The sequence below is a fragment of the Panthera pardus genome, unplaced genomic scaffold (assembly GCF_024362965.1).
Source record: "Panthera pardus isolate Hobbes unplaced genomic scaffold, ASM2436296v1 HiC_scaffold_13, whole genome shotgun sequence".
NCBI lineage: Eukaryota > Metazoa > Chordata > Mammalia > Carnivora > Felidae > Panthera > Panthera pardus.
In genome coordinates, this window is record NW_026526688.1 from 11,732,483 (window position 1) to 11,759,229 (window position 26,747).

The window sequence follows — 26,747 nt, forward strand, 5'->3', positions numbered from 1 at the left end:
ATTTTCAACCTAAGCAGACTACAAACCTTTACAACTGTTCTTGAGGCAGTCCCTCAAAAATAATTGTTTGATATTTATAATTCTGCTCTGCAAACATTGCCCAAATAATTTATCACCTGCAATATGTTTTTTTAAACAAATCAGTGGTTTGAGTTTGATAATTACCTTGAAGAAGATTCAGGTCTGCGTCATGGAAACCCTATGTAAATCTGAGCATTTTCTCATATAGAACAGGATTTACTGAATAATCAGAACCAGCTACCTAATGAATGAATAATAGATAAGTCAAAATGATCAATTTCCATTCTCAAATTTTATCACGAATATACCACTTACAGCCCTTATAGGACAAGAGAATAAAAAAGCAAGGAAGTATAATTTTAAATTACCCACTGTACATATAAACCCTCTTTCAATGCTCATGTTTTATATCAAAAGATCATACAGATTTTACATTCTACTCTGCAATGCAGCTGCATTTCTTTTAATATAAAATACTTTAAATTGCTTGCTATACAATAAAATAAGCTCCCCAGAATTTTATGCCATTTTTATTCTATAATTTTGTGTATTTCTAAGGATATAGCCAGCTACCACACTAGTGCTTTTAGAAACTTTTTAATTATGGCAAAGTAATAACATACATTGTGTTCATGATACAAAGCATTTTATGGCCAGGAAGTAACGATCTTGCAAACACAGTGTTCTAGTGAACTCATTTCAGGTAAGGTGCCAACACGCTATCAGTTACATGCTTTGAATTTGGATAAGTGTAACACATGTACCCCATTTAATATTAAATCAAAGGCAAGGATCTCCCTAGAATGTAGTGAAGTAAAGTCTATAGTCACTTTGATGAAAATATTAAAATCTATATCTCTGAGTAGGACACAAATTCTAAACAATTGCTGAGACCTAAAAGTATGTATTGAAATTAAGAAGAAATTCTGTTTCCATGAGCCATATCCTAATGATGCCATTTCCACAGATGTGACTCATTCTATCCCATGCTTGTCTTATAACTTGATCTCTTTCCTTTAGTGGTAAAGTTGTAATCGTGTTCAGACCTTAGTTGGAAATAACACTACCTGAGAAAGGCCTTTCCTAAGTCTGTCTTTACCCTCCCTGGCTGACAGTTTGTACCACCACCCTGTAGTTTCAAGTTTTTCCTGCCAGATTGTAAACTAAATTATCCATGTGGAAGCAGCAATGTCTTCTGTTTTTATTTGTGTCTTCATTATCTAGGATAGCACCTGTCACTTGGGAGGTGTTCAATAAATATTTTAAATGAATGAACGATCATATTGGAGTACAATTTGAATCACAGTGATACTAGGGATAAGAGTATTGTATTATAATAATACAATGAAAATAAAAGGGAAATATGCAATTCTACTTTGAACACCATCTTTTTTTTTTTTTTTTTTAGTTGAAGTGTTACAATGAAATGAAAGCTATGTAACAGAAAGCCAAGCAGGGATTCTACAGATCTACTCTACTGATGTTGATACGTAAGAAATGAGAGCCTCTATGTTGTCCATAGCAGTTATAAGAAAATTTGCAAAAAATGTATTCAAATAAAGCTGAATCCTTAAGAGCAAGTAATTATGTAGATTTGGCTGCAATTTGCAAACCACATTCATTCTTGGATGCTTTGCTCAAATGAGACATCCTAGTCTCTGATTTTTTTCTGGTTTAACATGTCTCTGGTATCTGGTTGTAATGGGAAACTTTAAGTAGAATTTTAGCTACACATATAGCATTGTTTCTCTCTGGCCTACTGAGAGTTACCCTTGTGTTCTTCCTTCTTGTCTTAAAGGAGAAGCTTCAATGCTAGAATGCTTACTTTATCCATTCTAAAATATTTATCAAATGCCTACTGTATGTTAGAAAGACTTCAAGAAGCTTCTATTTAGGAATTCATTGATGGACCATGTCTCTTGCTTTTTCATTTATGTTGTAGCTCATGTATAATGCTGATATAATTTTTTTTGTAATGTGAATATAATACCTGATGTTAAGCCTAACAGCAGGTAGACAATTAGGTCCCAGGACTACTTGGTGGCTGTTAGATATGATATTTAGCATAAAGATTTGTTGAAGTCATACTGGGCATTCTCTAAGAGGATACACTGGTCGTTGTCGTCGTCTTCTTCTTCTTCTTCTTCTTCTTCTTCTTCTTCTTTTTAAGGTTTATTTATTTATTTTGAAAGAGAAGAGGAGAGGCAGAGAGAGAGAGGGAGAGAGAGAATCCCAAGCAGGCTCAGTGTTGTCAGCATGGATACTGACATGGGGTTTGATCTCACAAACCAAGAGATCGTGACCTGAGTCACTATCAAGAGTTGGTTGCTTAACTGATTCAGCTACCCAGGCACCCTGATACCCTGGCCTTTTTAACGCTGTATCATTTGATGAGTTTTTCCTAGATGTTGGAATCAATACAGAATATTGCGCTTATTATAAGAATTAGTTTTACTCTGTTAGTAATGACTGTTACACACAGAGAATATACATCCATATGCAGTATGTCCCATTTTGTAGTGTGGTAAATTGGCATACAGTAAAATGCACAAATTTAAAGTGCACAACTTGGTACAGTGAATGAAATTTGGTACATAAACACTCGTGAAACCAGTCGTTACTGCAAGCAAATGGTGAATGTATCCATCACCTCTAGAGGTTTTCTGATGCCCCTTTATAAGCCCCACCTCAGAGCCCTCCCCGCTCTGTCCTGTCCAGGCAACCACTTGTCTGCTTTCTGTGACTATAGAATAGTTTACGTTTTTTTAGACTCTCGTAACATGGAATTCCACAATATGACCTCTTTGTGGTCTTGCTCCTTTCACTTATCAATTATTATTTTGACACTAATCCATGCTTTTCCATGTAGTAATAGTCTGTTCCTTTAAATTGCTGAGCTGTATGACACTGCACAGATAGATATGCCGTAGTTCATGCTATCACCAGTTTACGGACATTTGCTCTGTTGTCTAGTTTCAGCGGCTTGCACATACATATCGTCTAGGTGGTTGTTAGTTTTAACTTTTACATGTGTGTCTGTGACCCATTCGGAGTTGATTTTGTATACAGTGTGAGGTATGGACGAAAGTCCCTTTTTTTGCATGTGGTCACCTAATTACTCCAGTACCATGTGCTGAAAAGCTGTCCTTTCTCAACTTATTTCACTTTGCACTTTGGTCAAGAATCAGGTGCCTGCATATATTCAGGTCTGTTTTTATACTCTGTATTGGGTTCCATTTTCCAGGGTGCTTATCCTGATACTATGCCACACCACCTTGATTACCGTAGCTTTATAATGAATCTTGAAAACATGTAGGGTTACCCCATAATAGCCTGTCTGGGCCATCATAACAAAATAGCACAGATTGGGTGGTTTAACTACAGAAATTTATCTTGTCACAGCTCTGGAGGCTGGATGTTGAAGATCAAGGTATCCACAGTGGGGATTCTTGTGAGGCCTCTTTCCTTGGCTTGCGTATGTTTGCCCCCTTGTTACCTCTTCACATTGCCTTTCCTCCTGGGGCACTTATCGCTGGTGTCTCTCCTTCTTCTTGTAAGACCATCGGTCCTATTGGATCACAGCCCCCTTGTATGACCTCATTTCACCTTCATTATTTTCTCAAAGGCCGGATCTCCTAAAACGGCCACACTGGAGGGGAGAGCTTCTGCACGAATTTTGAGGGGACAAAATTGAGAATTCAGTTTACAGCACCTTGTAATTGCTTTCCCCTTTTCTTACTTTCAGTTTTCCAAAGCTTTCTTTTTTTATTCTTTTAGTCCTTGGTATTTCCATTTGAATCCTTGACTAGCTTACCAATGTGTAAAAATCCCTGCCAGTATTTTGATTGGAATTGTGTCTAATCTATAAATCAATTTGGTGATAATTTACATGTTAAACTATTGAGTCTTCCAACAAAAATACTTGTTTTTTTTTTAGTTTATTTATTTATTTTGATAGAGAGACAGAGAGAGTGAGTGAGGGAGGGGCAGAGAGAGAGGGAGACAGAGAATCTCAAGCGGGTTCTGCACCATCATCACAGAGGCCAATGCGAGGCTTGAACTCACAAACCGTGAGATCATGGCCAGAGTCAAAACCAAGAGTCACATGCCGAACCGACTGAGCTACCCAGGCGCCCCACAGTATTTGGTTAGATACAGTCTGATAACCTGTGCCTTTGGATTGTAGTGTTTGGACCATTTACATGCAACAGGATCATACCTAAGTCTGTCATGTTTTTTTCTCTATGTTCCATTGGTGCTTTGCTCCCCCTACATCTTTTTCAACCTGTTTTTGGAGTATTTCATACTGTTCCATTTCCTCTCCTTTGTTGGCTTTTTTTCATGGATTTTATACATATATAATTTCAGTGGTGCTTGGTTGTTTTAGTTGTTGCTTTGGGATTTATATTACAAAGTTTCAGCTCTTCACAGTGTAATTTCGGGTGGAAGGACACCAATGTATGCATAGCACATAAAACTGAAAATAGTATTCTATTTTCTTTCTTGACTTTTATGCTATTGTTGTAATATATTCCATTTACATGTTATAAACCCCGCAATGCATTATTATTGTTCTTTTAAAAGTGAGATGTCTTTTAAATAGTTTTAAATAATACAAATTATATTAAACCTTTACCCATGCAGTTATTTCTACTGCTTTTTGTACTTCTATATGGCTCCTTATTTCCAACCTGTCTGAAGAACTTTCTTAAAAGTATCTTTCTCGCAAGTTTTGAGGTAGAGCTTTTTTTTTTTGTTTGTTAGTTTGTTTAATGGGTCAAATGCCTGGAATGGCATTTTAGCATGGCATAGAATTTGCCCTAGGTACGGAAACATCTTTTTAAATTTTCCTGTTGTAAAGATACTGCTGCATTGTCATCTTCTTTACTTGGTTTTCTTCAAGAAATGTACAGTCATCTTTATCTGTGCACTTCTGTGCCTGAGACATTTTTTCTCCCGCCTGTTTTAAGGATGATTTTTCTATTTATCACAAACTTTGAACTATGTGAATCCAGTTTTCTTAATTTTTTGTGCATATTAAACCTATGCATTTATAGTTTCCTTCAAATTTGGAAAAAATTTGGCCATTATTTCTTCCAGTATTTTTTCTGCCATACCTTCTCCCTCCTTCCCTATGGAGAAGCCTGTTATGTGCATATTGCATTTATACTGGACCATCTAAAATTGTCCTCTGGTGATCCTTTCATTTATTTTGTGATTCTCCTTACTCTCTGTATTTCCTTTTGGATCGTTTCCATTGATAGGTCTTTTAGTTCATGACTCTTTTCTTTTGCAATATCTAATCTAATTCAATGTAGGGTATTTTGCATCTCAGTATAGTTTCTAGGTCTAGAATTTCAGTTAGGTCTTTTTTTAAAATAATATCTTCCATGCCTGTACCCTTTAAATATATGCAATAAAGTTATAATAGCTGTTTCATCTTCTTTTCTGCTAATCCTTAACATCTGTGCCCGTTTATTTGATTTTGATTTATTCATTTTTTTTCATCAGGAGCCTATATTATTATGTCTTTTACACATTTGGAAACCTTTAGTTCGGTGTCAGACGTTGTTACTTTTATCTTGAGGAGTGCTAAATATCTTTTATTTCTATTACTAGTTTTAAGCTTTGTTCTGGAATATAGTTATATTACTTGGAAACAGTTTCATCATCTTGAAGTTTATTACATAGGATCAAATCAGCATTTTTTCCAAAGTCAATGCAAACCCTCTTCTGAGGTAAGACCCATCTGAGAATTGCACTGAATGCACTAGGAGTTAGGTTCCCCACTCAGGCAAATGGGAACCAGCACTGTTCCCAGCCCAGTTTGAGCATCTGGTACTGTTCCGTCAGAGTTTCTCAGTTGGTTTCCTTTCCAGGTTTAGGTAGTCGCCTCACATGACTGTGCTGATCAGTACTAGTAGGCTTGAGGGGCTCCTCTGCAGATCTCCAGAGTTTTCTGTGGAGCTCTCGTCTCGCTGGCATTCTGTCTTGCAAACTCTGGCTGTCTGTCTCCCTGGATTCTCAGCTTTATCTTCTCAACTCACAATGTCCACCTGGATCTGCCTGGGTTCAAATAGCCAGGAAATTTTCCCAAAGAAGTGATCTTGGAGTAATTATAAGGATCCTTTCATCTGTTTTCTATTTCCTGGGGATCACTGCCCTTTGTTGCCTGAAACTAGTGTCTTTAATGCCATTATTTGGTATTTTTTTGCTCCTTTGTTGGATGTTTCAGGTGGCGGGGTAAATCCAGTCTCTGCATTTTTTCCATCTTCACCAGAGTACAAGTCTCCACATAAGGTTGTAAATAAAAATTTAAATTTTTTTTTTAACGTTTATTTATTTTTGAGACAGAGAGAGACACAGCATGAACGGGGGAGGGGCAGAGAGAGAGGGAGACACAGAATGGGAAGCAGGCTCCAGGCTCTGAGCCATCAGCCCAGAGCCCGATGTGGGGCTCGAACTCATGGACCGCGAGATCGTGACCTGAGCTGAAGTCGGACGCTTAACCGACTGAGCCACCCAGGCGCCCCTTCTTTTTTTTTTTTTTTTTTAATTTTTTTTTTAACGTTTATTTATTTTTGTAAAAATTTAAAATGTATTAGGCTGCAAGAATTATCTGGTATGTTATGTACTAATGCACTATTAACAATTCAATACTATTATGAATTCAAATTAATGAGAGCTTATCATTAGCTAAAAATTAAATAAAGTTCCAAAATGCAAATTTTACCTTCATTTGAGTTTTGAAGGATAAGAGCGAAAGTGAAGAAAATTCTAGGAAGAGAGATTTTGAAGAGAACGTGGACAGATTTTGTGCTTTGATTTTCATTTGCAGACCAATCAACACACTTCTCATTAGTAATTGCTAGTCTTACCCTATCTTTTACTTCCTATTTGAGTCTTACATTGAGCATTTTATTAAAATTGCATTCTTAAAGCATGTTCTCTTTATATTTCTAACCATTTTTTGTTTAGTGAGTTATACAGTTACTTCCCCTGTTATGTTCATATTTATAATCCATTTATCCTTACGCTGCCTTTTGTTCTTTAAATGTTCAGCATTATTGTGTGAAGTATGTATAATGTTGACTTCTTCTGTGTGTTTCACTTGGCTGGTGTCACCTGGATTACCCCTTTATTTCCATTTTTTTCATTCATTTATTCCATCAACAAATGTTCAATGGGAACATACCATGTGTCACTACACTTGTCTAGAGTATCCATCACTGGGGATAAATGAGTCTGTAAGCAGATGCCTCTTATGTGGAGTGTACATCTAAGGAAATGATCCCAGCTGACAAGCATTTCGTAACGTCACTGTGACAAGTATGTTAGTATGAAAAAACCATAGGGAGGGGCGCCTGGGTGGCTCAGTCGGTTGAGTGACCGACTTCGGCTCAGGTCATGATCTCACAGTTTGTGAGTTCGAGCCCCACGTCGGGCTCTGTGCTGCCAGCTCAGAGCCTGGAGCCTGCTTCGGATTCTGCGTCTCCCTCTCTCTGTGTCCCTCCCCCGCTCGTGCTCTGTCTCTCTCTGCCTCAGAAATAAATAAACATTAAAAAAAAATTAAAAAAAAAAACCATAGGGAACAAGATGGCCAAATGAGACATCCCTTGTTCACATCCCCTCTGAGCAACAGTAGTTAGGCATCCATCTAGACCGAAGAGCCTTTGTGGGAAATTTGAGATCCATGCGGGGGACCATGGAACTCAGAGATAATCTGAGACAGGAGAGCCGTTTTGAGCAGGTGAGCTCATGCCCTGGTGGTGGATTTGCCAACCGTGGCCCTGGGTACTGCAGCAGAAAGAGCTCTGCATCCTGGAGGACTTGGCCACAGTCTCATTTGGCTGTGAGTCTGTCGCCAGCACCACATACCAAGGAACCTGGGAAGACTCAGGCCCACCTGTGCACCGGTAATGGGCAGAGAGACCTCAGTCCTGGCAGTTGACTCTGTGGTAGCCTGTGAACCAAAGTCAGCCTCTCTGGGTTGCGGTATGGGAGCCCCTGGAGGCAAGCCTGCCAAATTCCCCATGTGGTCATGCTGTAGATTCTAAAAGAGCCCTGTCGACGGGCAGGAGCCCATCCCAGTCACAGTCCACAGTCTTGCTATCACAGGGACCCATCTGCACCCCTAGAGATCCTGAAAGGCCCTTTATACCCCTCCACCTTCCCCACAGCCATTGTCTGCCGGTAGTTCTGAGCCCTCTCAGTACACCCAGGGATGCTGAAAGGGTCCTACACTCTATGCCAGGCCTTCCAGCTGCAGCCCACGAGCAGGCCTGCTGGCCCCGGGACCAGGTGGGAGACACATACACTGGCATCTCAGGAGCTCCTGAAAGGGCCCTCTACTCAGCACCAGCCCCTCCAGGCATGTCAGGGACCAGCCCAGCCCACCTAGGGACCTGGTGGCAGACATGCCCAATCATGCTTCAAGAACCTGGTCTGCATATTTCAAACTTGGCTATAGAACCTGTAACAGCCACGGGGCTTGGTTCCAGCTCCTCTTGGCCACAGTAATGGGCCAGCCTTGCCCAAAAGGGAACACGCAGTGACCAGGTAGCAGCCCTCCCAGGGACCTGGTGGGAGCCACACCCATCGTGCCCCTGGTCATGGACTAGCTATCTGAGGATCCTGAAATAGATGCCTGTCCCATCGTCATCCTACTGACCAAGGGTCTGAGGTAGTCTCATCGGCACAGGGACTTGTCAGGAAGCATGCCTCCCCCACCTTCTTAAGAAAACCCTCCAACAGTGGACCCCAATGTAGACCCAGAAAGAGCCTTATAACTGGCTACAATCCAGCATGATTCTGATTCAGGAGGCAATCCCATCAGCCCAGGGAACAGACAGGAGAGTCTTTACCTCCTGAAACCTGTCTGTAAAGACTGGAGGAGGTGCTTGCTTCCTCCAATGCACAGACACCAATGTGAGGCTGCACAGTTCACTAAGAATCATGAAAATGTGGCACAGGTGCCAAAGGAAACTATTAAAGCTCTGATAACCAACCCCCAAGAAATGGACATCTAGGACGAGGAAGTCAATGCAATTACTTTAAAGAAACCCAGTGAAATCCAAGAGAATGCAAATAAACAGTGGAAGAAAATCAGAAAACCACTGCATAAACATTTTTTTTCTTTTTGCTGATCTAGACAATTACATTTATTTCATTATTTGTGGTCACTTTTCAACTGTTTAGACTTTTCTCTTAAAAAAATTTTTTTTAATGTTTATTCATTTTGGAGAGACACACAGAGCGTTAGTGGGGGAGGGGCAGAGAGAGAGGGAAACACAGATCCTGAAGCAGGCTCCAGGCTCCACAAACTGTCAGCACACAGGCTGATGCGAGGCTTGAACTCACGGACCGTGAGTCAGAGGCCTAACCAACTGAGCCACCCTGGTGCCCCATTTTCCTGTGGATTATATTCATTGCCTCTTCTCCCCCTCCCACCATCTCCCCTGCACCCCCTTCCCAAACCATCTAAGCTTCATGAGAATAGCAATCAGATTGCTGTCTTCAGCAATATGTCCTAAGTACTTGGAACAGGATGTGGCACAAAGTTGATGCTCAAACTTATTTGTTAAATAAACAAAGTAATAAAGACCTTGACTTTCAGAAGTATTTTTTAAAAAATTTTTTAAGTGTTTACTTATTTTTGAAAGAGACAGAGCATGAGCGGGAGAAGGGCAGAGAGAGAGGGAGACACAGAATCCCAAGCAGGCTGCAGGCTCTGAGCTGTCAGCACAGAGCCCTATGTGGGGCTTGAACTCATGAACCGTGAGATCATGACCTGAGCTGAAGTCAGCCGCCCAACTGACTGAGCCACCCAGGCACCCCTAGACTTATTTTCAATCATATTATTATTCACAGAATTCACAGAATTTACCAACAAACTAGTATTTTACATCCCGGGTTTTTAGTAGCACAACATGATAGAAAAGAATCCAACAAGGTACTTTGTATGGAACCTGAGTCTGATCATTTAGACAGATGTCTAGAACATCATTGCTTTATTCTATTTTTTAAAAAAAATAATGAGTTTTTCCCAGAAAACCCACCCTGCCAGGCATTTATACTACAACTGTTCTGGGTTCACTCTAAAACATACCTGACACAAATTATAAATTTCTAAAAAAAACTAATGTTATTATGTGAGGTGATGGATGTGTTAACTAACCTAATTTTGGTAATCATTTCACAATATATAAATGTTGCAAATCATTACATGATACACCTTAAAAACACAATGATATGTTAACAAAGTTGGGGGGGGAAAAAGAATTTCTACAACTCAACAACAAAAATAAAAGGGCAAAGGATTTGGAGAGATATGTCTTTAAAGAGGAGATACTAATGGCCAATCCAAGACTATTAGAAGATGATCAACATTGTTAATAATCATGGACATGCCAAACAAAACCAAACTGAGATACAACTCCATGCCCATTAGGATGGCTAAAGTGAAATAAATGCACAACAACAAAAACCTGTGGATAAAGATGTAAAGAAATTGTAACCCTTATATTTCCTGGTGGGATTGTAAAATGGTGCAACAGCCACTGTGAAAATAATTTGGCAATTCTTGAAGATGTTAAACATAGAAGTACCTTATGTCTTAGAAATTCCATTCCTAGATATCTACCCAAGAGAGTTGAAAGTAGACATTCACACAAAACCCTGTACAGAAATTCTCAAGCAGTATTATTCAGCCAAATGGTGGAAACAACCCAAATGTCCATCAACTGACGAATGGATAACAAAATGTGGTGTGGATGTATACTGGAAAATTATTCATCAGTAAAAAAAGGAATGAAGTACTGATCCATGCTACCACCTGGATGAACCTTGAAAACATGCAAATTGAATAAGCCAGTCACAAAAGGCCACATGTTATATGATTCCTTTTATATGAAATATCAAGAACAGGCAAATGCACAGAGACAAAATAGATCAGTGGTTGGCACAGGTTAAATGTAGATGAGGGAGAATCAGGAGTGATTCCCACTAGGAATACATTTCTTTTGGGATGGTGAAATGTTCTGAAATTAGATAGTGATGATGGTTTCACAATTCTGTGAGTATACTAAAAAACACTGAATTTCATACTTTCATAGTGTGAATTTTATGGTATGTGAATTATATCTCAATAATGTTGAGGGGCACCTGGGTGGCTCAGTCGGTTAAGCGTCCAACTCTTGGTTTGAGCTCAGGCCATGATTCCACAGTTCCTGAGAATGAGCACAGCTTCAGGCTCTTTTGCTAACAGTGTGGAGCTTGCCTGGGATTCTCTCTCTCCCTCTCTCTACACTTCCTCCACTAATTCTCTCTCTCTCTCTCTCTCTCTCTCTCTCTCTCTCTCTCTCTCAAAATAAATAACATTGTTGAGAGAAAGAAGGAGGGAAGGAGAGAAGCAGGACAGAGGGAGGAGAGAGAGAAAGAGGGAGAGAAAGAGAGAGAGACGGGGTGGGGGGAACATGCATTAAAGCATGACAGTCGACAGTATTCCACACAGGAAATGAAGGAAGGTGGTGGGACCATAGTGGCATCAAAGTGGTGAGACATAGTCAGGTAGCAGCAGCTCTAAGGACTCAAGGGGACTGTGAAATAGGTGGTTTTCAGTGTATACTTGTGTGTTGGGGAGCAAATTATTAGAAGTTGAGTTTTGAATACAGTGATTTGGGGATATCTTTTAAACATCCAAGTGGAGTGGTAGGTAGTCAGTTGAAAATACGTGTATAGTTGGAGGAAACGTTCCAGGTCATAGATACTACTTCAGGAATAATTAGCATATAAATCGTATTTGGAACCTTGAGTTTAGTTTTCCTCACTAAGGGAGTGATATGGATGGAGAACAGAAGCAGATCTAAGGGGATGAGACCTAGGGATCTGCAACAATGAGAGACGGAGGCCAGTGAGTTAATTTTATCTATCACTTTCCTGATGCTTGCTGGTTTGATCCACAAAGTTCTACTTTTCTATTCCATTATCACTTTCTTTTTCTCTGCCCATGGATTAAAAGCCCTATGATTCAGCATATTTGAAAACAAGATGCTATCTATTTCTTCCTCTGAGAGTTTGTATTTCGTTGGTACTTGTACCTGCCCCAGTAAATTGAGCTTCCCAAACACTTACTTCTCTCTGCACTGGTACACACACCTCTGCCAGATGACAACATTGGAAGCCATTTGCGTTTCTATCAGTTCCTGCTTCTCCTCAAACTCCTGTGTTTTGCTGGGTTATGTGGTACTTAGAATTTCATCAACAGCTTGTCCCTTCTGTTAGAAAGGCCCTTATTCCACAATTGTATTACGTATTCCTGGGCAGTCACTCATTATCCACTAGATTAATGTTCAGTTATACACATATGTCCACCGCAGTGTATAATGAGGTGCTCTTCACACATTTCTTTGCTTTCTTGTGCCCCCGTCCTGAGGGTTCTGCCTCAGATCAATTCTTTATTGTGTTAAGAGTCTTTCCTCGAGTACTTTCTTCATATAGGGCACATGAGTGATATGCTCTAATGATTTCCTGTGTGGTCTTAAAATATTTCTTTCTGATACATGAGCAGTATCTCGAGTGGGCAAGGCGTCTTATGGTTGCACAGTCGTATGGGTTTGTAGATGCCGTTTTACTGTCTCTCACCCAATGTCGCAAAAGACAATCCCGAACGCTAGTGTGTTTTTCTTTTATAAGAAGTCTGTACTTTCACCCTGTGCTTGTGTTATTTTTCTTTTGTTCCTCATCATTCAGGAAGTTTGTGGGACATGCCAAGTGTGTGTCTTATCCCGTCGGTACGTTCTGGAACTCAGCGAGCCCTCGCAGTCTGTAGACGCAGGTCTTTTTTCATCACAGATGAATTATCTCCTATTATTTAATTATTTCCTTTCTTCCATCTGTTCCATTTTATCTTCCTGAATGCCTTTCATTTTTATTATGGGTTTCCTGGATGTGCCCTCCAGTCACTGTATTATCCTTCAGGATTTCCATCACCTTATGTTTTTGCCCTTTATCTTTCATGATCTGAATCTGGTCTCAAGGCTGACAGCCTTTTCTTGCAATAGCCTACTTAATTGTTTAATTGGAAAGAAGTTTTGTGAGCACTGGCATATCTGGGGGTGTGTGCATATTACTGTTCCTGAGTTTTCTCAAGTGCACCTATTTTTCTTTTAGGTTTTCACTTCATTCCTGTAAGAGCTATATTTCAATGAGAATGTTGTGACTGATCTTTCTTTTTTTGCCCTGTTGTGTCCTATGGTAAGCTAAGTAATGATCCCTAAAGATGTCCACATCCTAATCTCAGGAATTTATGGTTATGTTTCCTTATATGACAAAAGGACATTTGCACTGGTGATTAAGTTAAGGATCTTGAGACGAGGAGCTGTCTGGGCAAGATGATTAGCAATGGCCCTTTTAAGAGGTATGCAGGAGGAGTTACAGTTGGAGAGAGTTATGCGACAACATGACCAGAGGGAGAGGAAGTGATGTCAGGATCCAGAAGGAAGAGAGAGAGGGAGTGGGGTGGATTGAGATTGGAAGAAACTAAGTGGCTGGCTTTGAAAGTAGAGGAAGGGGCCATGAGTCAAGGAATGCTGGTGACCTCAAGAAGCCGCAAAGAGTGGGGAGCCTGGATGGCTCAGATGGTTAAGCATCTGACTTCAGCTCAGGTCACGATCCCAGGGCTCATGGGTTCAAGCCCCGCCTCAGGCTCTGTGCTGACAGCTCAGAGCCTAGAGCCTGCTGCTTCGGGTTCTGTTTCTCCCCTCTTTCTGCCCCTCCCTCAATCATACTCTGTCTCTTTCTCTCTCCCATAAATAAGTAAAATATTTAAAATTAAAAAAAAGAAGCTGGAAAGAGCAATGAGCTTCCTGGAATACACCTGGATACCCCAGGACTTCCAAAATGAATGCAGCTCTGTGGACACCTTGATTTCAGGCCTACAAGACCCATTTCAGACTTCTGACTTTAAGAACTCTAAAATAATTACGTTTGCATTGTTTCAAGTCACTCCATTTGTGATAATTTGTTATAGTAGCAATAGTAAACTAATAGAGACCCTCTGAGACGTGTGGCTATTTTGCTTTCCAGGGAACTGGGGTTCAGATGTGGATCTGAGTTTACATTTAGGGTCACCAGCCACAAAGGTGACAGAATGTGGTGTGGTGGGCAAGGTGTCCATCCATGTTTGGGACAGCTGGAGGAGGCTAGTCTGTCTCTGGCTTCTGTATACATTCAGCTTCAAGACAAACGAGTAATCAGTCTGTGAGTTCCACATCATCTTGTTCTCTTGTTAATAAGAGAAGCTCAACATCCACAAGGCACTAATACTGGTCTTCCACAGGGACTTTTGAAAGTCTCTGCTTTATAAACGATTCCAAGAATGTACCAATTGCCAGCTTTGGCTGAGATGTCTGATTTAGTCTTTCATGTGGTTTCTCAATCCTCAGGGAACAAAACTGCAAACCAGCTTTCTCTTGGGATCCAAAACAATACCCAAGACCTCATTTCATCTAGTTGTGCCTTGTTTCTCGTAGGTCAGGAGAAATGAACCACTTGGAATTTGGATTGGAGGAGAAGTAGTATTTGTTTAGGTAGTAAAATAAATTATGATATTATATAATGACAAAGGAATTAAAACTGGGGAATAATAAATAAGAATAGAAATTCAAATCAATTGAATCAACTAGAAATCCAGAAAAAGACAAATTTCATTAAGAGTGTTTAAGTGACCAGGGCTCCTAGGTGGCTCAGTCAATTAAGGTCCATCTCTTGGTTTTGGCTCAGGTCATGAACTCATGGTTTGTGGGTTTGAGCCCCACATCAGTCTCTGTGCTGACAGCACGAAGCCTTCTTGGAACTCTCTCTCTCCCTCCCTGTCTCTCTCTCTCTGCACCTCCTCTGCTTGTGCTCACTCTCCCTCAAAATCAATAAATACACTTTTTTTTTTATTAAGATTGTTTAAGTGACCTGCAAATCACTGAGAAAATTCTAGGAAAAAAGGAATACGTTATATCCATAGTGACACTGTATATCATAATAACTAAATGTTTAAATGTTAAAACCAATGAATGTACAGAAGTAATAGTAGAAAATTTAGAAAAATCATATAAAATGCTGGAAGAGAGAGAACTTTTCTAAGTATGATACAATATTTAAAAACAGTAAATTAAAGCAATAAGTTTGACTATTGTTTTAATAAAAAATCTGGCAAAGAACTCACCATAATCCTAGTTGAATATATAAAGTTTCCACATATTATTAAGAAAAAAAACAACATCCCAACTAAAAAAAAAAAAAATGGGCAATGGGTGTGAAAATATGAGTCACAATCTCAACACTACAAATGGACCTTAAAAGATGCAAATGATTGAATAGATTCTAATAAATTAATATTAAATTATAGTGAATATGATTTTTACCTACCAGAATGTCAAAGATTAAAAGTTCGGTAACACCTGTTTTGGCCACTGTATATTGTGTTCTGACTCTTGACATTGCCGATGGATGTCTAAATGCGAGATACCAACAGATAGTAAGCTAGGATTATTCAACTTTGAATCTCTAATGGTCAAGCCTAAAATCAATTTATGCTTAAAAAAATGAATAAACTTAGCTAAAAAGCATGTTGCTGAGAATGTTTACTATCCTTTTTGACTAAGGGTGGAACTATTCTAATACATTGGTAAGAAATTAATAAATAATTGAAAGAAGAGCTATGCCAATTAAAACTCTCAATCAAAAATGTAACAAATTGTACCAGCTATTCTGGAGCATTCTAGTTAATCAGGACTTTACCATAGCTATCCTTTTGTCTTTGAGAAATATCATATCAGGTCACCTCAGTCCTAAAAACATTTTTTGTATCGTTCATTATTTTGACTTAAAGAGATTTTTTTCTTTGGTGCAGAGATTTTTTTCCACTAGCAAAATGTTTTCAAAATTTTATGTACAAGTCACAGTGATCAGTAAGCTACAACAATTAACAAGCCACATAGCACACTAGTTACAAATTTATTGATAACACCGATTATGTACTAATTTGAAGATAATCTTTTCTTTTCACGATCATGATTGAAATTCCAATAAGTTGCACCATATCTGAAATTCACAATTAGTAAAAATTTCTGTATCTTGACATGTCTGTATAACACAGTTTGCATAAAGATCACTATGCATTATACATATAATTAAGTATTGTTGCAATATAATTTTTCAAGATAAGCATATATAAAAAATTAAGTAAGAACTTAGATTCTTGCCCACACAAGTGAATTTATTTCAGGAATTAAAAAATATAAATATATTAAAAGAATATTTTACTTTTCAGATATATTTCTCTGCTGGGGACATTAGTCTCAGTTAAAACTGTGAATGTATATTACAAAAATACAACATGTTCAGATTGTGGATTTCTGTGATTTTAATATACTTATAAAATACCTTTGTGATTTAAAGTCCAATCTTGGATTATGGAAATAAATATATTTCTCTCTTAAAATTAATGGGATAATCTTGGACATTCAGTTACAATGAAAAATCAGTTAAGAGAATAATAGACTATTTACCCTGTCTCTCTCTTATTATTTACTGAAAGTAAAAATAACCGCAGCGACATAACATTACGTATTCTGTGGTAGATGTGTTCCTAGTTAGAAAAGAGAATGAGAGAATATCTCGTATATTATGATCCCTTTCCAAATCTGCTGGCAATAACAGGAAATGAATGGAAGAGTCTATTATTAACACATATTTATTTGATAGGCATTGAATGCAAAGCACTTCTGTCATTGATATGCTTACCATTTTCTCCTAAATGACCTTGAAGCTTAATGAAATTCACATGAAAGATTTTACTGTGCGTGTTAAAAGAAAGCAGTTAAAAAGATTCAGATGGCTTTATAAAACTCAGTTTCATTTTGTTCAAAAAAAAAAAAGAAAAAGTCCTCTGTTCTCATCTATTGAGAAAGTAAACTGCTCCAACTCAAAGTAGTTGACAAGCAACTTTCATGGTCTTTGTTGTGACATGGCGGTGTCTGCTGGACTGACAGGTGGTGCTGTGGTCTTTGAGGACTGATTTCTAAGGATGTGAAGAGCATGAACTGCACTCTTCTTAAATACCTTCTTAAATACAAGCTTCAAAACAAAGTCCACCATTGATCCAATCACTTAAAAAAGAAGGTCTCAGTGTTTGACAATGGAAAACAGTACAAAGAAACAAACTTACATTAATCTGGCTTATTGTTTTCATTTGACAAAAGTAGAGGTACATAGGTGTAGAACAATGAGAAATGTGTATGCTGTGTTCAGCAAGGTAAATCTACGTATAGTCACTAGTGGTTCAGACAAAAGGAATCTTTAGAGTGCCATATGCTGACATTTAGAAAGAAATCTATTAAATCTATTAATATCCCAAACTTTCCATGAGCTTTCAGAAGATTTTCAGAAGTCTGTTGATTAATATGAAAATATGACCTCTTTCGGTGACAGAAAGGGTTAGGCACAACAGCATGCACAAAATAGTTTTTTACAGACTTTGCTGCCTGCTCTCTAGGGCATCTCCTCCTGCGGTAACTCCCCTGGGGTAGTGTTCCAGTTGTGATTCCCACCAATAAATAAGACCATTTTCTAACTAATAAGAATAATCACATTTGTACAGAGAAGGAAGGAAGGAAGGAAAGAAGGAAGGGAGGAAGGAAGGAAAGAGGGAAGGAAGGAAGAAGGAATGGAAGAAGGAAGGAAGGAAGAAAAGTGACCAAGCTAAAAATATAGACCTGAATTTTATATCTTATCTTATTCTGAAAATACAGAGAACCCAAATAAAGAGAATTGTGAACTTACCTTAACCCGGTACTATTTGTGTTACAGTGTAGAACCCTTCCTATAGAATCTTTTTTACATAATTTATGTACTTGTGTTAACAGTAGCATTTGAACCCATAAGATTTCTTATGTTTCACAATGCATAGTGTAGAAAATACAGAGAGTAATGCTGTATAGAGCCATATTGGAACCTGAGGCAAAGAAAACACTAGTGATACTGACCTGTATATATTTTAAATTTGGATATTTTGCTCATTATGGTTTTGAATTAGTTAACATTTTTAAAAAGTATATAATTCCTTTGACCCAGAAACCCCATTCTAGGAAGTTCATCCTATGAAAAAATTTGAAAGTTGTATACGAAAATTTAACTACAATAATGTCTATTGCAGCATTATGTGTAATAAGTGTGTAACCATAAATGACCTGAATTCATTAAGAGTCTAAAAAAAGTATATATTGCATTTAAAAGAAAAGTAGATAAACTGGACTACATCAGAATTAAAACTTTTGTGCATCTCAGGACACTGAGTGAAAAGATAACACACAGAATGAGAGAAAATGTTTGAAAATCATGTATCTGTAAGGGTTTAATATCAAGAATATATAAAGAACTCCGACAAGGCAAAAAGAAAACAAACAGCCTAATTTTTAAAATGAGCAAAGGCATGTCTTCAAAGAAGATACACAAATGATCAATAAGCACATGAAAAGATGCTCAACCTCAGTCATAATTAGGGAGATGCAAACCCCAAATCACAATGAGATACTGTTTCACAGCCATTAGGATGGCTATTATGGAAAGAAGGAAGTAAGGAAGGAAGGAAGGAAGGAAGGAAGGAAGGAAGGAAAAGGAAGGAAGGAAGGATGGAAGGAAGGATGGAAGGGAGGGAGGACAGACAGGAAACAAAATGTGTTGAACAGGGTGTGCATAGATTGGAACTCATACGCCACTGATGGGGATGCAAAATGGTGCAGCTGTTGTGGAAAACAGCATGACATTTTGTCAAAAAAGTTAAACACAGAATTAGTATAAATAATTCCATCTCTGGGTATATACCCCCCAAAACTGAAAGCGGGTACTTGAACTGACATTTGTACATCCATTTCCATAACCAGTGTCCACGGTGAGATGGATGGATAAATGAAATGCGATCTATGCATACAACAGAAATCTATGCAGCCTTAAAAAGTATGGAAATTCTAACACATGCTACAACACGGGTGAACAATGAAGACTGTCTGCTAAGAGAAACAAGCCAATCACAGAAGGATTCCACTTATGTATGTTTCTACTTACGGGTTTTCTAGAGTAGTCACACTCATAGGGACAGAGCGATGTCATGGTTGCCAGGGGCTGAGGAGTGGGGTGGTTGGAGAATCAATGTTCAATGGGTACAGAGTTTTTGGTTTGGGGAGATTAAAAATATTTGGAGATGGATGGTGGTGATGATTGCATAACAACAATCGCATAACCTAATGCCCCTGAATGAATAGTACACTTAAAATCATTTAAATCATATTATCTTACATATATTTCACTACAACTTTAAAAATATAGTATTTAAATATTACTTACCTCCAGTATTGGTGTTTCCCTCACCTCATCCCACTCTATGCGTGCACCTGAGGAGGGAGGTTCACTGGCCTCATCCTCGTTCCAGCCCCAGATAGATAGCATTATTTCAGTGTTAGTTTTCTTCACAGAGTATACAATAAAATTTCCTTGTCTGCTTCTCTTTCCCTGAAACTTCTCATGTGTTCTCTTGTCGGATAGGTTAACATGTATTTTAGTTACTGGTTGAAAAATCTATGGTGGGCCCTGGGCAACATGGATCCACTTGTGATGCTCAGTTCTTTACTGAGTTTTGATCCCTCTATTCCCTTCTCATTCACAGCTTTCAAAATTTTACTCTTTAAAAAAATTGTAATGTTTATTTCTTAGAGAGAGAGAGAGAACAAGCAGAAGAGGAGCAGAGAGAGAGGGAGGCACAGAATCCAAAGCAGGCTCGAGGCTCTGAGCTGTCAGCACGGAGCCCAACACGGGGCTTGAACTCACAAACTATGAGATCATGACCTGCGCCGAGGTTGGATGCTTAACCGACTGAGCCACCCAGGTGCCCCACAAATTTTTAGTCTTAAAGATAATTTTGGTAGGGCAAAATATTAAAAGTCATATTTGAAAAAGTTCTCCCAAAAGCTGTGAGGTATTTTACCTTTTGAAAAGACATTAGCTGGCGCTTGGCATGGTTAATGTTAGCCTGATGGATCCTTCTATCAATGAGAGAACATTTTGAGATGGGCTCCACTTTTCGGTAAAAAAGAAAAAAAAAAAAACTAAGGCAAAATATGTCATTACATATAAGGGAAACAATGTTTAAATAATATTTTGAAAAATAAAGTATTTCAAATGCATTTGTGGAACTCCCTATCAAAAAGAAAAACTAAATTACTTTTCAAAGTATACAATCCCTTCATTTATATTAAAAACTCATGAATGTATCTATTTGTAAATCATATTTACGTATACAGGACTTTTTAGGTGTGTTCCATGAAAAAAAAAATAGCATTAACTCCCTGAATTGTAAAATCAAGAATATCATCAATGCTTCAAATTTCAGATTTTCACTTCTGTTTCATGCCAAATGATTCCCAATGATGACATTCAAAACAAATCAGAGGCGCCTGGGCGGCTCAGTCTCTTACTGATCTGACTTTTGATTTTGGCTCAGGTCATGATCTCATGGTTCATGGGATGGAGCTGTGAGTCAAGCGATGCACTGACCAAGCAGAACCTGTTTGAGGTTCTCTCTCTGTCCCTCCCCTGCTTGCTCTTACACTCTCTCTCTCTGTCTCTGTCTCAAAATAAGTAGATAAATAAAACAAAACAAGCAAATCAGATCATAAAGTGCAGATGTTAAATACAAGTGGAAATTTAGAGCATAAACTTTGTCTTCTTACTGGGGGAATATGTTCACACACCCTTTATTGTGAACCTGGATCTTTTGCATTATAACTTCATCCTAACTGCCCATTTTTCTACTGTCCTCTCTCAAAATTTCTGATCTTAACAGGTACTTTTCATATTCCGTGTCACATTCATGGACCCTTCTGAAATCAGAAGGCTCATATTAATTTTTCCTTTTTTAATAAGTGCTGTGGCAGTATAATTGTCATCTCATAATAAATCATTGTATTTTACAAATTTCATTTAAATTAGTCTATTATTCCTTACTCATATACTCTGTATTAACAGTAATATAAATTTTCCCCAAGGCATTCCCAGCTTTGTACAGAACACACTAAAACTAACTTAGAACATAGTTGAATATTTTTATTAATACGACAAAACAAAGCATAAACGAGGAAAATATCTCACAGAATTGACCAAGATTAAGGATTGATTCATTTAGAATGTCAAAATGCTATAATTTGATCTCCTTTCTTTATGATTCTCTATTTCATTTTTGTTAATTGTTTTCAAAAATGTACTTGCCTCAAAATATGGTTTCTATGGAATGATGTATTTTATCCTTGAAGGTATGGTAGGAGTTTTGAAAAATATCAGAGATTTCCATAACAGTGATGTAAACAGGGTAAAATAAGTCCTTTATCTTTTTTTATTCTATCATGTCCCGGTTGTACAGCTCTCCAAGGCCCAGACAATGGCTTTCCTGAATTGTATCTATTTCTCTTTCATGCAGTCATTTAATAGGTATGTACTTGGTTGTGACTAGCACCGTGCTAAGAGCTGAAGATAAATTCCTCTTGTGGAATTTATAGTGCAAAGCCTGAGAAAATGTGTCCATTAAATATCTCAGGTGTATGAAATGCCAAGCTGTCCTGCGTCCTCTGCTGAAAAAGTAGAGGGGTCTCATGAGAACAAATAAAGGAGGTCCAGAATCAATCGAGGGAGTGTCTTGTCATCCTTAGCATATGACTTCCTGTGGAGCTGAAAGATGAAAAAGAATCAGCTTAGGTGGGTGGTTGGGGGAAATAAATGGGTATGCTCCAGACAGAGGGGACAGTCTTTGCAAGGGTCCTGAAGAGGAAGGAAGAAACGCAATAGGAAGAATTAAAGGAGGCCAGTTTGTGAGATAGGAAGATAGGAAGAAAGGAAGAAAGAGATTGATGAGGTTGAGGCTTGTGGCTGGACACCTTGACTCTAAGGACGACTATATTCACACGCTCATATCCACAGGATTAAGTACAGTCACACTTGGCACACAGTTTCTATTTATTTTCACACAGATAAAGAGAAATGGCACTGGCCTATCTGACAGATTAAGTTTCTTATTGCCCAGAATTTCTATAACCTTAAGTTTGCTAACAGCTAATCTACTGCCCTTCTTTTTCTGCACTTGAGATAATAATTGAAGACCTTGTCCAAAGACTCCCTGATCTTTGCTCTAATATCGTCCTGAATATAGTGGTTAAAGATGCCAGAAGTAGGAAAAATGACTGAGATTGGGGGGGTGGGGGGAACTTGGGGAACAGGATACTTCCTTCTCAACTTCGACAATTGAGGTGAGCGCAGGAAATGTAATCCTGGATGACTGGCTAGAGAATCTTCTTTGTAATGTGCAAATATGTGTCAGAGAGGAGTCTATAGTTTTAGACTTTTTTAAGATTAACAAAAATTATAAATGCTGAAGAATTTGAGAAGCGAGATATGTAATATGCTAAGTATTAGGAATGCATTCTTCAGTGACTTTTGGGACTCATTTTGAAACATGCAAATAGTTTAGTATTAGCCCTGAGTACTCCAAATCACAATGCCTTTTTTTTTCTTTAACCATAAAATAATCTCTTTTAGATTTGAATTTCAGATTATCTATCTGTAACCTGGATGATCCCATATTACAGTGAGTCAGGCTAGATGTTGATAATGTGTATGCATATACACAGGTTCTCTCTCTCTCTCTCTCTCTCTCTCTCTCTCTCTCTCACACACACACACACACACACACACACACACACACAATTATTGGTTGCAAATTATGAGCAGAAATTCTGGAAAAGGGGTGGTGGTGTTTGACTTGCCAATGTGCATTCACAAGTTAAAAACCAATTTGGACTAGAGTTTTTTTTCACCACGTAAGAGTTATGGCTCAGTGACCTTTTATGAAAACATGAGAAAAGTGAGTACCTTGATGTGGAGGTGAGGACGATTGGCCTGTTTTCACTCTCTTGTTTGATGCAGTTTTATCATTGATGACACAAGCAACCCACGGTCTAAGCAAACTCCCATAAACTCCGGATTTTAAGCAGAGATGTGAGAATGGGTTTTCTGAGGATTGTTGATGCTGTGCCCAGAAACGAAGGGATTCTGAGCCATTTCCCTCTCTGTTCCCTCCCTGCTTCTTACCATGACATCCTTTCCCACCTCACTGGCTTCCTCTCTTGTTGTTGGATCTTTCATCTCCCTTTTCCCTTTTCATCCTTTCTATTTCCTTGTATTTTCCTAGCTCACAATAAGATACTGAAGAACAGTTTAAAATAAATTAACTAATCCAATAGTTACATATATTTTTTATATTTAATATAAAGCAGTGGATTTTCTTTTGGAATTTCTCAAATATCTCTTAAAACAATGTCATTTGCTTATCTCCGTGTAGAATTTACATAACATTTATATACTTTTTTACAAATAATTATTTTCCTCTGATTCAGTGACCCGTAACAGATAAAAAAGGCTACCCACCACTTCTATGTTCTTGTAACTTTAATTCACCCCACGTGTATTTTTTAATTCCTACGAATCATGCCTTATGCTGCGGGTACAAACATAAACACAGTCTTTGAAACAGATGAAGTTCACAGAAAATAGACATTTTGCAAATTCAGTAATTTACTGTGATGATGAATATCAATTTCTGGCTTATACTCTTTCCTCCATCCAGAATCTTGGACTATGATATTTGTTTAATCTAGAGTCACTACCTTTCTTGGCACCAAATGTGTGTTTTGTGTTGATCGTGAACATGGTCATCATAGTTTGGACAACAGCTCGCAGTGGACATTTCTACTTCTGGACATCAGAGACTAGGAGCATACTGGGGACAAGTTTATGTGGAAAGGGTAAGGAGAGGAACAGTTTTATTCCCCGGACGAATGCCATTCTAATTGTTGTTCAGACAATGGTAAAAAAAAAAAAAAAAAAAAAAAAAAAAAAAGACATCTATATCCAGAAGAAGTTGTATGCAGAGCTCAACTGAAGTATTAATAAGTGTTCCCCATATTTGAAGCTGGCTACCTCTGGAGCAAGGGAGAAATACAAATGCTTCCAAATCCTGGGTTTAAATTATATGTGGTCCATTCAAGATCTGAGTAAAAATCTTAACTACCTGACTGGCACAGATGTCATCAGAAACCCACAGACCCTCATGACCACTGCTCAGCTGACCAGTGAGCCACTTTTCTGCTTTTAGGGATTATCTCAAGATTCTTCCTTCCATTCAGTAGAAGGGTCTTAGATTCAACAATGGGTGGCCCTTTTTCTCAGTTGTAAGATGGTGCTTCCAGAACAAGGGAAGAGTTGGATATGTATAAATTGACATTGCTTTTTTATCCTCCTTGAAATGACAAGTGTGCATTACAGATGGAGCAACATCAGGCTGGAAGCCTGGGGTTTTTTCCCCCACCTTCTCCCATTTCAGAACCTCCCCTGTTCCTTGTCCTCTGGGGGGACTCACTCCGGCTGTCAATGAAAAGGTAAAGTAGATATGTTAAATGTCAGGTCTTTAAAGAGTACTTGTACCTTTAAGAGGGACTTTCTGAGAACAGATCTAAAACATTAAGGGATGGATATCTAACATATACATTTCAGATAAATTGGAAGGTGTTTTTGGCCAGAAAATAATAATAATAATAATAATAATAATAATAATAATAATAGTGATTTAAAAATAAGTGTACACATAAGAGATCATGGCAAGTACTGTAGTGTCACCGTGTTTCTATACCTGGAGTCCCAGTCAAAAAATAGCCCAAGACTGTTAGGACTTTGGAGGACACATCGCTTAAGACAGGAACCCTGTTTGCAAATCCAAGTGGCGAGATTTGCATTGTAGCCTTTGGGATAGAGTGTATGTACTTCACTGGCCGTGTCGATTTATGTATCTCTAGAATTATTTCCTTTTTATTTTTGTCCCCTTTCCATGACTGAAATCGTGAACCCTTAAATTAAAAAAATAAGTCAATAAAAATAAAAATAAAAATAAATAAGCAAACAAAAAGGTTTACCGAATGGGACGCCTGGAAGGGGTTTGCGTTGGAGAAGCTTCTCCGAAGTAGGGTCGGGAAGACGCAAGTGAAGTGGCCCAGCGATTTCACTGAATCAGAAGCGGGCTCTTTCCAGCCCAGCTCTCGGGTTGAATGGGGTGAGGGAGGGCGGCCGGCTTTAAGGTCATCTCTCCTGCAGGTCTGGGAACCAGGCGGACTGGCCCGGAGAGACGGTGGCACCAGCGGTCAGGTGACGCTTGAGAGCTCATTTTGGGGCGAGCGGTGGCAGCAAAGACCCTGGCGCCCCGGGGCTTGCAGGTGGATTTGGAGCACCACGCAGGCTTCCCCCAGCGGCGCCCGGAGGCTGTGGTCTCGAGACACCCACTTCATTTCCTACCAGGGTTGAGCCCGCCCGGTCGCGGCGCCCGGTGCTGCACCCGGGGCGAACGCGCCTTTCCCGAGCGTCGGGGGACAGGGAGGCTGGGGAGCGGGGGAAGCCTAACTGCGTAGCGCTTCAGCCACCATTAAAAAACCCCAAAAGACAAAAACAGCAAAGTCGCGTCTTCCCCGGGTAGACAGCGGCGGTGCGCCTCTGAGCGTCCCCGAGGGGTCTGGCCAGGCTTCAGGGAGGCGACGCAAGGGTGGTGAGGAGCGGGCGCAGCCTTCCGGCCCGCGGGGCGCAGCCTGCAGCCGGGTCGGGGATCGCCGAGGCTGCCGCCCCTCGCACGGCTCCCCGGCCGGGCGGGGAGGTCGCCGCGCAGGATTCGTCCGCTTCCCCGTCGCCGCGCGCCGCACGGTCCCGGCGGCCGTGGGGGGCGTCCTGTCCTCGCCTCCACTGGCTCTCGTTCCCCCCCCCCACCCCCAAACAGCCCCCCGCAGGCCGCCCCGGCGTCCTCTCCCGCCCCGGGCCCCGCCCCGCTCCGCGGCCCCCCGCGCCCCCGCCGGGCGCGCACCCACCGGGCCCGCCGCAGCCTCCGCCAGCCGCGCGCGCAGCCCCGCCACGCTGCAGCTGGAGCGACCGCGGCCGGCCACGCAGATTGGGGGAGGGGCAGGCGGAGGCGGCGGGGAGGGCGGGAGGCGCGGGGAGGGGGCCGGAGCGAGGAGGAGGAGGAAATAAATAAATAAAACAATAACCTCCGCGCCAATAAGAGCGAGGGAGAGGGAGAGACGCGGCCAGAGAGCCGCCGGTGCCTGTTCGCTCGCCTCTGAGAGGTCCTCCGCGCGCGCGCATGTGTGTGCGTGCGTGTGTATTTGCTGGGACTGGAGCTGGAAAGTTCAAACTAAACGTGTTGCTCTCGCCGGCTGCCGAGGCCGCGGACCGGGCTGCCCAACTTCTCTGGGCCAAGTGACTGGCGTTGCCCGGCGTTGCCCGGCGTTGCCCGGCGCCCTTGGCGCGGCGGCGGCCGCTCGGCCCTGCGCCCAGGCGCGGCGGCGGCGGCGGCGGCGGCTGCGCTCGCCCCGGGAGGGAGCCCGCGGCCAGGGCTGGACCCGCGCCCCGCCAGCTCCAGCGACGCTCTCTGCTCAGCCTCCGCGCCTGGCGCCCGCGGAAAGGTACGTGGCACTCTCCCGCACGGCTCCCACCCTCACACCCCCGCCCCCCGCGCCCCCGCGAGTATTTGGGGGCTGCCTGGCCGCTTCCCTTTGCAGGAGGGGTCATCGTTTGTCAAACTTTACCTCCACCGCGCA

The 26,747-nt window shown here is 40.3% G+C and overlaps 1 long non-coding RNA gene across 1 annotated transcript; it reads right to left on the bottom strand.

The window, feature by feature from the left end:
- Positions 1-21,150: 21,150 nt before the first annotated feature.
- LOC109251049 (uncharacterized) lies at positions 21,151-25,871 on the bottom strand. Its single transcript, XR_002073327.2, has 2 exons — positions 25,083-25,871; positions 21,151-21,789 (listed from the first exon to the last, which is right to left on the bottom strand). It is a non-coding gene; the product is annotated as an uncharacterized LOC109251049 (long non-coding RNA).
- Positions 25,872-26,747: the final 876 nt, after the last annotated feature.